Raw genomic sequence first — 10,771 nt, 5'->3', positions numbered from 1 at the left:
AGGTGAAATAAAGCCAATTTTACATGAAAAGTGAAAGATAATCACAATCAAAAACAGTTTAAATGTGTTACAGTAATATGACAAAATTTACAATCTACATGCCTATAATTTTTTTTTTCAGGACAACCCTGCTCATTTCAACTGTACAGATTGCAGTTCATCTCATATGCTGTTAGACTAAATGATGAAAGATGTTCAAACCAGTGTCAAAGAGTCTTAAGTCTGAAATCATGGTGCTTTTGTTAAGGAGATCAGTGCATTTTTCTGTGGATTGTTGACATTTGTGGAACTGTTCAGTTTGTGACCATCTCTCTGACAATAACTCTGACATTTGAAATTCAGTTTGAGCGACGGATAAGGAAGTCAAATCATATGCATGTAAAACATTGTACAACTGTAATAAAAACATTGATAAACTTAAATTTGAACGAAGTACTTGTACATATATCTGTGATCTTGGCATTGAAACTCATGAATTCTCAACAAGGATACTTTTAATGAATTTATCTCATGGTAATGGAATATTCAATTGTTAAACATTGTTGAGGAATCACCTGAATAAAAATATCGTGAAGTTGATCAAGTATTTTTCCTCATTTAAACACTGAAAAATATAAGATCAAATGTCAAGGTCAAATACAAGGTTAACTCAAGAATGTGTTATAAATGCTGTAAATACTGTGAATTCTTATGCATTTTTTGTATGATCTAAGGAACATGTATGGAGCATTTTAATATCCCTCAATCAGACACTGATTAACTTTAAAGATCAAATGTCAAGGTCAAAACAAACTTGGCTTACTAAAGAATGAGTTATTGATACCGTAAATACTGTTAATTCTTAACTTCTTATGCATGTTTTATAAGATCTAAGGATCATGTGTGAGCTCACTACAATATTTATTGTTGTCAATCTGTCTGGGTCTGACAATGACAATTTAGGAAATATTTTCTATTAAAGTAAACATAAATTATTAAATTTTTACACAAAAAAACAGAACTGGAAATTGAAATATATTTGTACGGCACTAAACTGAGAAGAAAATGAAGTTAAATAAGACATTTTAACATTTCGAATATCATGAATTTTATTCAGCTACTATATATTTTGCATGTTTGAAAAATCTTCACATAAGAAAAAATTATGAATTTAAATTTAAAAAATCATACATTTAAAATATTATATAATAAGACAATTCCACATTCAAAATGTTAATATGTGAAAGTCAAGATATATTGGTTTATGGCCCGTGTAATCATATCTTCTTTTTTAGAACCGCATACAGAAAAACATGTTATACAGGCACAGTTAGACTATACATGAACATGCATGTTTTTTATGGTGCTCGGTTAAGAAAGAAATAAAATTTTACATGAAACATATTCTTCAACATCATTACGGTATAGGCCTATGTTTTTTAAAAATAATGAATTATAACACACCTTGTGCAAGTCGCGATCCTGTGGCCATGTCTCCCGATCATTGATAGTAGGAAAATTAAAACAAAGTCTAATTATATTTTTTCTTTAATTCTTTCTTCTTGATGCCCAGATTCTTTACATATGTTCGCAAAATCAGTACTTGCACACGTTTTATTATTTATTTTGAACATAGTAATGATAATCGTAAATTTAATTTTTGCAGCATGTCAGGAATTATGGAATGTCGATCTCGATTATTTTTCTCCATTAAAATGTATAACATTTAAATGCATTCCATAACTATAACTGATTTTTTTCTGGTCATTCCGTTTTTTTTTTTTTTCGTTTTATCAAATTAATTCCTGAATATTAAAAATCTGAGAGTTGCAGGATAGGAAAGGATAGGATTAGACTGAAATCACAGGATAGGATTGTGGATGCAAGATTCACGATAGGATAGGATAGAATTGTCAACTTATAGGATAGCAGCACTGTACAGTGGCTGGAACGTTATTGTTGACAAACCAATCGTGTAGAATCATTCGTGCATCGTGCGTGATCGTTCGTGTAACGTGCGAGATCGTGCGTGTAACAGACTCAATCGTTTGCGGTTTTAATCGTGCGTGAACGTGCGTTTAGAAACGTGTAAATTTCGTTTTGTAAGTTTTTATCGGAATGTTATCTGTAAAACAAGTATTTCGTTTATATTTTATTTTTTAATCCAAATAAAAGGTATGAGTCGCAGTTTACATAATTGAATGCGGAACGAACTAACTATCACTTGTAAACAAGCAATATAGTAAGTCGTACAATGTTATGTTCTCGTCAAATAGCGTGACTTATTGTAATAAACCGTACTAAGATGTTTTACTATATCTTTCTGAAGTTCATTCTTGTTTGCTGCTAATTGTGGTAAGATATTTTTTTTTTCAAATAATAAAAAAGAAATATTTTTACAAATAAATAAATAATTTTCAAAGCTTACATAAATTTTTAGTTGGCGAATGTACATGCACGTCACGCACTTGATTTTCGGGGTTTGCTTAACTGTGTTTATCTCTGTAGCTTACTTTTAATTAATTTTTAAAGTAAAACAATAATTTGCAATGTCGTTTTTCATGTTTTAGAGATTCATAAACATTATGAAGTAATGAAAACATATAGATATAACTTTTAAGTTAAGTCATTCCATGCTGCAATTTTTTTCCCAATGGTATCCCCCATTCTACATATTATGAAATCCAATTCAATCAAATTTTACGGTCAACCTACTACTATCTTCTGATAGAACAAAAAAAAAATCCGTTTTCTTATGTCGGAGAATTATCTAAATAATTATTTATTATCTAAAATGATAATAAAAAAGAAACCTTACATGTATTTAGTACCAGTAATACCCATTTCCGTTTTTTTTTTCAAAGTCGATGATATAATATATTTATTGATAATTCTTTGAATCTAAATTCAATATAAAGCCCTATATCCTTTTGGAAATATCGATTGCTAAATAATTTGAACTATTTTGCGTGATGAATCGTACGTTTGCGTTAGCAATCGTGTAAGATCGTGCAACGAGTAGAATCGTGAACATGAAGGATCGTTCGTGTATCAGGTTTAATCGTGCGGAATCGTGCGTGTAACGTGATCGTTCGTGTAAGTTGTCAACAATAACGTTCCAGCCACTGTAACCCAGGGGGTCATGATTTGTACAAACTAGAATCTACACCTTGAGAATTTTTCCATATTAATCATGCTCTTATTGTTCTTGAAAAGGAGAATTTTGAAGATTTGTTTCCTTTTATTCCTAAATAAAACTTTGATCCCTAATTGTGGCCTGACCTAGCCTTTAAGGTCATGATTTGAAAAACTAGAAATATGTCTATAAGACATGAATGTCCCACTGGATGTATATTACTCATGCTACAGGAAAGTGTATTAAGTTTGTTGAAAATATCTCGAACAGTTTCTTTAGAATTGAAACTAAAATCTAAATAAATTGGATATAGATTATAAATCCTCACCAAATTATGTATAAGTGCATGCTAAACATAAAAATGTCTTAAATTATTTCTTTAAAACTAAGCCAAATACAAATCAAAAAGGATGGAGGTCAAGGTCAGAGGAATGTGCAAGGTGAAGTTTTTGGTGAAGTTATCAGCATATTATGTTTGATAAAAATATCTTGAATGATTTAATGAAACTGAGCTTAACACATTTTCTAAGAAAATAGAGGTCAAAGGAAAGGTTAGGGCCAAAATGTTAATTGTTGCAGTTGAAAAGCTTACATCAGTATGAATTTACTATTAGCATATGAAGTTTGATAAAACTATGATTGATGGTTTATTTAAAACTTAGATAAACACATATTTTAAAAATTGAGGTCAAGGTCAAAGGAAAATTCAAGGTCAAAATAAGTTGATGCATTAATTGCTCTCAGCAGTATGTATCAGCATATGAAGTTTGATAAATATATTTTGAATTCTTTACTCAAAACTGATCTAGACATTAATTTTAGAAAAGTGAGGTCAAGGTCACAGGAAAGGTCAAGGTAAAAAAGAGTGAAGCATTGTAAAGCTTACATAAGTATGTATCATCATGTGAAGATTCATTACACAACTTGAATGGTTTCTTTAAAATAAAGCTAAACAGTAATTTAAGGAGGGTAGGGGTCAGCAAATTATTTTTTTTATTAACCACCAGTTATAACTTAAATTTGGGGATATGATATCTTAAGCTGTCAACTATCATTTGGGAAAGGAAAATTTCATAAATTTTAGTTTTAAAATTTGATCATTTTATTATATCTTTATATGGAGCTCTTCTTCTAAAGGAGATCAAAATAGTCTAAAAATCGCCACAACCACCCAGCCTCTTTAAAGAAAAGTTACGTGAAGGTCAAAGGAAAAGTCAAAGTCAAAAATATTGCTGCAGTTGGATATTTACATCAGTATGCATCAACATAATTATGAACTTTGATAAGAATATCTAGAAAGTTTCTTTGAGCCCGATAGAAAGACAGATGGAAGGGTGGAGGACGGACATGACAAAAACTTTACATGTATTCCTAATCATGGTGTGGCATAAAAAAAACTTGAATCTACATTATATGAGGATGTTTCCATCTATCAAGATTATACAAGCAAATTCAAAGAATTGTTTTCCTCTGCTTTCTGTGTTTCAGTGAATGGGATGCCATAATTTATGGCTGATTACAAATGTGTAAAATATGCACCCATATCATATATGAATTTTTGAAAATTAGGTCAAAGGGGAAAAATCATAGCATGCTCTGAAACATTTTGTTGTAGGTAATGTACATGTCAAATGTGAAAGTCCTATCTCTTTTGAATCAAAATTTATATATACAATTATAATATTTTTGAAAAGTAGGTTAAACTTCTAGGTCAAGGTCACAGAGTCAAAAGTCATGACATTTTTAAAAAAGTCTTTTCACAGGTAATAAACATTTATAATTTGAATGCCCGTTCTTTTCTCTTTCAAATTGATCAATTTAAAGTGTTATTTTTTGGAAAGTAGGTAAAATTTTGAGGTAAAGGTCTCACTTGGGTTAAAAAATCATAGTATATTTAGAAACTTTTGTGGTAATGTATATGTGAAATATGAAAGCACTATCTCTATTTATTCAAATGTTATGACCAAGGTTAAATTTATTGTGACAGATGCACATACTAGCTGTCAATAAAATGGACAAACTGACAGACAAATGAGATTTAACGTCCCCTCCCTTTCCCCAAAACGAGGGACAATAATGCCCTTGCTGTTCTTGAGAAAAAGATTTATGATGGAAAAAATCCCCTGCATATTTCTTAACGCAAATAAATATTGTGTTTTTATGTCATTTTGTTTGTTGTTAAACATCCCTCTCAGGTATTTTTCACTCATATGGAGACACCACCACTTGAAAAATAATGAGGACAAGTTAGATTTGAGGTCAGCATTCATTTTAGGAGTTTTCAACCATTAAGACATAAAGAAATATTAACTCGATCCTTCCCCTCACCCCTTCCCAGACCCCTGTTTGTTTATGTATGCAAACTACTACTTGTATTACATTAAAAAAAAATTATACAAATAGTTTAATGTGGTCCATTTCTAAATGATTATCTTTCCTAATTCTAGGAAGATAGGTTGACACAAATTCATGAATAAAATGTCAAGTAATCTTATCATTGATGCACTTTAATTTAATTTAATGCAGCCATATTGTGAACATTTCCAGCTCATTAGGAGAGTGGGAATGACCTCCAGGGGGTTCATAACCTTTATACCATTAAATTTGCATAACATAATAACACAAGAAACAAAATTATGGATAGTCAAATGGAAACACTTTCCAACTATACAGGGACAGGGAGTGGATTGGGAGATCGCCCTCTCAACCCCCCCCGGAATTTGCAGGACTATAATATATACTGGAGGAAATAAAAATGACTTTGGATGCCTTAAGGTACTTGTTTACTCAGAAGGAAAAAAAAATCTACTGATGATAATTAAAACTCGTCTTTTAAATCAGCAAGACACACGTATGTATTGACAAAATCCACTTTAAAACATGTAGGTCAATGACCTACTTTTTTTGCTATTAGCCAATGAAATTAGAGCATGAATTCGCCATTGTATATATGGATTTTTTAAGGTTACTTCAATCTTTTACTATAATTTTTCTTGCGGGCATGTAAGTGAAACATTCTACCATATCAATTTATAAATTAATGTGTTATCTTAAAAATAACAACAAAATTATTACAGAAATCAATCACGTTTTTATTTTCTATAACCCGAATTTCCTCTGTTTCATGACATTTTATGCATGTAAATAAGCCTGATTTCATTCAAATATTCTAAAAATTTGACTGATGATAACTCTTATTGGTTGTTTCATACATACAGAGAACATCTTATAAGAAATAAAAATTAATCACAAAGTGGGTGTCAATGATCAAAATTTTGAGATATTTTGTTACAAATAACCTGAATTTCCTCCGTTTCATGACATTTTCTGCATATAAATAAACCTTTTTCATTCAAATATTCTAAAAATTTGACTGATGGTAACTCTTATTGGATGTTGTATACAAACAGAGAACATCTTATAAGAAATAAAAATTAATCACAAAGTGGGTGTCAATGATTAAAATTTTGAGATATTTTGTTACAAATAACCTGAATTTCCTCCGTTTCATGACATTTTCTGCATATAAATAAACCTTTTTCATTCAAATATTCTAAAAATTTGACTGATGGTAACTCTTATTGGATGTTGTATACAAACAGAGAACATCTTATAAGAAATAAAAATTAATCACAAAGTGGGTGTCAATGATCAAAATTTTGAGATATTTTGTAATAAATAACCTGAATTTCCTCCGTTTCATGACATTTTATGCATATAAATATACCTGTTTTCATTCAAATATTCTAAAAATTTGACTGATGATAACTGTTATTGGTTGATTTATACATATAGAAGTACCCTATAAGATATAAAAATGAAACATAAAGTGGATGTCAATGATCAAAATTTTGAGATATTTTGTTACCAATAACCTGAATTTCCTCTGTTTCATAACATTTAATGCATAAAAAGGAACCTGATTTCATTCAAATATTCTAAGAAATTGACTGATGATAACTCTTATTGGTTGATTTATACATATAGAAAGCATTCTATAGGAAACAAAAATGAAACATAATGTGTGTGTCAATGATTAAAATTTTGAAATATTTTTTACAAATAACCTGAATTTCCTCTGTTTCATGACATTTTATGCATATAAATTTACCTACCTTCATTCAAATATTCTAAAAATTTGACTGATGATAACTGTTATTGGTTGATTTATACATATAGAAGTACCCTATAAGATATAAAAATGAAACATAAAGTGGATGTCAATGATCAAAATTTTGAGATATTTTGTTACCAATAACCTGAATTTCCTCTGTTTCATAACATTTTAATGCATAAAAATGAACCTTTTTTCATTCAAATATTCTAAAAATGTGACTGATGAAAACTCTTATCGGTTGATTTATACATATAGAAAGCATTCTATAGGAAACAAAAATGAAACATAAAGTGGATGTCAATTGATTAAAATTTTGAGATATTTTGTTACAAATAACCTGAATTTCCTCTGTTTCATAACATTTTATTATTATTAAACCTATCAGAACTTCTAGATTGTGCCTTTCTGAGACAATCAAAGTTTAGGCCACTACTGGTTACCTTCCTTGCCATTCTGACACTCGGAAGATTTTTATCAATCAAACATTGAAAGAATGGTATGTTTTATCTACAACTTTCTGGTAGTTACATGTATGGACACTCAAAGCATACTGAAATGTAAATGTACAAGATGAATGTTCATCATCACAAAAATGAACAGTGTCATATAAACTTTTCAAAGCTGAAACATCTTCTACAGTATCATGTGCATTGTAAGTACATTTTAGTAACACTTCTGATAAATATTACCGGTTCGATGAACACAAACTGGGATGGACAAGTTTGAATAGAAATCTGATAATATCTCAAAAAAAAAAAACCTTGTACACATTTGACACTTGATAAAACAGTGAACAAGAATCTAGAGTATGAAAAAGAACATGAAAATCAAAACCTTTGGTATTGTGGCCAACTAAAAATAGATTCCTTGCTTCTCCATAAAGCTTAAAAAAAGAACCAAGTGCACTTGAAATTGAAACAGGTTGACTTTCCTGTCATGGTGATTAGAGTTTTTTCTGCAGTCATGATCTTTGAGGTCTTTTCCATTTGTAGTAGCATTTTCAAAAATTGTGCAACATTTCGTTCTGATTTCTTGACTTTGCCTGTCTGAGATTCAATCATGGAGCAATGACCTAAAAATATGTTTCAAATTAACATTTATGCAGTTTGAGTTATTAAAGGAATGAATTTGTTATATTCAATTTCATATACATTTATGAACATTTGTTATGAAATATATTTATTATAAAATATATAAATATTTTATAAAGAATTGGAATTTTACTTTGTTAAACATTAAATTCCTTTTAAAAGAAACAAGACGTGCTTGTGAAACACAACACGGTGGCAACTAAGTTCCAATAAAAGTTATTATTGGCATAAAGGTCACAGTCCAGGTCACAAGGTCATTGACCTTGGTGTCGTTTGAAAGAGCATAATTAGTGAGGTATGTATACCAAATATGAAGTCTCTATCTCCTACAGCAAAAGTTTGAAAAAGCTTATAAGTCACAGTCAAGGTCACAAGGTAATTGACCTTGGTGTCATTTGAAAGCTACAGCTTAATTAGTGGAGTGTTCAAAAGTTATGGTGAGGTAAAGGTTGACAACAGACAGACAAACAAACAGACAGACGAGACAAAAAACAATATACACCCTGATTTATCGATCTGGGCGCATAAAATGCTCAACATACCAGAGAGGCTGTCAAAGGATGGCCCACTGCCTGGTTTCTGCCAACCTGCATCAACACTGACTGTTAGCTCGACTGTACCTTTAATCCTTTAAAATCATAAGGAGACTGTCAGAAACATGAAGCTAATTGGTTTTTCTTACCTTGATTGTGGTTGTTCTCTTAAAATGTACACTTTTTAAATCTGAAAATTACATGTATAGGATTTACTTCTTACATGTATGCTAAAGATGCATATATTGGAGAATACAAATACAGTAAGCGAAGTCCTGGGGACCTGTGAATTTTAAAATTTACTATATCCATTATTGGTTATATCAGTATAACGAATTTGTATAACTGTATAAAGCAATTGCAATTTACACGTTTTCCATCAAGTATTTTTATAGAATATGTACGAAGAGCTGTTGTTACAAAACATTCCTTGGATAACTATGGTTTCATTATGAATTGAATTTTATACACAAATACTTGCCAAAAATAGTCAGTTCAATATATATCAATTTTTCAAAATTCATTAAAAAAGATGTAAATTTCATTTTTTTAAAAACCTCTACAGGAATCAAATCAGTTGACTATATTAATGAATTTGTTACATCAGAATTCGTTATAACCATGTAATTTTACAAAAAAATGTTCAGAATTTTTGCTGGGGACCCCGAAAACTTCACAATATCTGTGAATTCACTATATACATATTCCTACTGAATGAATTTTACTGTACTAAAATTTTTAATGACGTCATCTATTAATTTTAATTCTGATAGAAACATTATAACTTCATTTAAATCAAATATATTTTAGTGTCCTAAATATTCAAAAAAAAAAAAAATCCTATTACAATGGACATTTGTTTTCTCTATTTACATACTTACAGTTGCCTGAATTTCATCATGAAGGCTGCTTCTGGTACTTTCTACTGCAGTTTTCCCCAGAACTGGTCCTGTTTCATGTTGTCTGTTTTGCAGAGTCCAAGAACTGATTGGGGGGATATTTAATGATGTTAAAAGTGTATTCACCTGAGAAGGCCCCATGCCTGTATGCACCATTCCTAAAAATATATAATTCGGATGCATTTATGAAATATAGAACAAATGATTTTTTATAACAGGAAATTAACCTGGTGCTTTCATAATATATGTACTGTACAGTACGTAATTAAAAAATAAATGCAAAATAAAGTATGTACCTGTCCTGTGTCAGGTAAGCTTGGTATTTGCATTCCATATCTTTCCATGGTGCTTTCCGGTAGCTATTTTATTTATGTGTTGACATGTTATATTCTGACACTGAACTTTCAGGAATAATTAAATACCAATTTAAACCAGAAGTTTATATCCCCATGGTATAAGAAAGATGGAGAGGAATGCCACAAACTCCACAACCTGAGTAGCCATCTGCTAAGACCCCTAGTTCTACCAGCTTCTCCCTTTACTCAATGCAGTGTCATATCTTAAGAAAGAAAAATGTGTTGTTATTTTAACTTAAGTTACATTGTCAAATTTATGCATTGATCACGCAATAAAATTGAACCAATCTTAAAATCCTTTTTCATAATTCCTAGAAGAATTTTTAAAAAAAATGGCAGTCAATGTAATCATTACTAGTTTACATATCATTTTTATTTAGGCATTAAAAGTGATTCAGCAGTTGCCAGTTGATGTCACTGACACTGTACATCAGATTAGCAGCTGATGGATTTGGTTTGATTCTATACCTAGGGTCTATCCCTCGATATCTTGATCAGTGTTTATCGGTTTATAAATATACAGATGTACTGCTGTGTGCAATGATATTTGTGCCGAAAGATTTATGTATATTTAAAACATAGAGAACACAAAGATTCTAGTCTAATGCATTACCTCGAATTTTCTGTAGTTCAATGACAATGTTGAAGGAGACGGGAACA

General features: G+C 30.3%; 1 pseudogene; it reads right to left on the bottom strand.

Moving 5' to 3' along the window:
• Positions 1-7,389: 7,389 nt before the first annotated feature.
• LOC134246812 (uncharacterized) lies at positions 7,390-10,089 on the bottom strand (annotated as a pseudogene).
• Positions 10,090-10,771: the final 682 nt, after the last annotated feature.

Source organism: Saccostrea cucullata, unplaced genomic scaffold (assembly GCF_032062105.1).
Source record: "Saccostrea cucullata isolate Sc308-1 unplaced genomic scaffold, CSIRO_AGI_Scuc_v1 ctg2115, whole genome shotgun sequence".
Taxonomy (NCBI): Eukaryota; Metazoa; Mollusca; class Bivalvia; order Ostreida; family Ostreidae; genus Saccostrea; species Saccostrea cuccullata.
The sequence above is the reverse complement of the archived record's forward strand: the minus strand, read 5'-3'. Positions and strand labels throughout refer to the sequence as shown.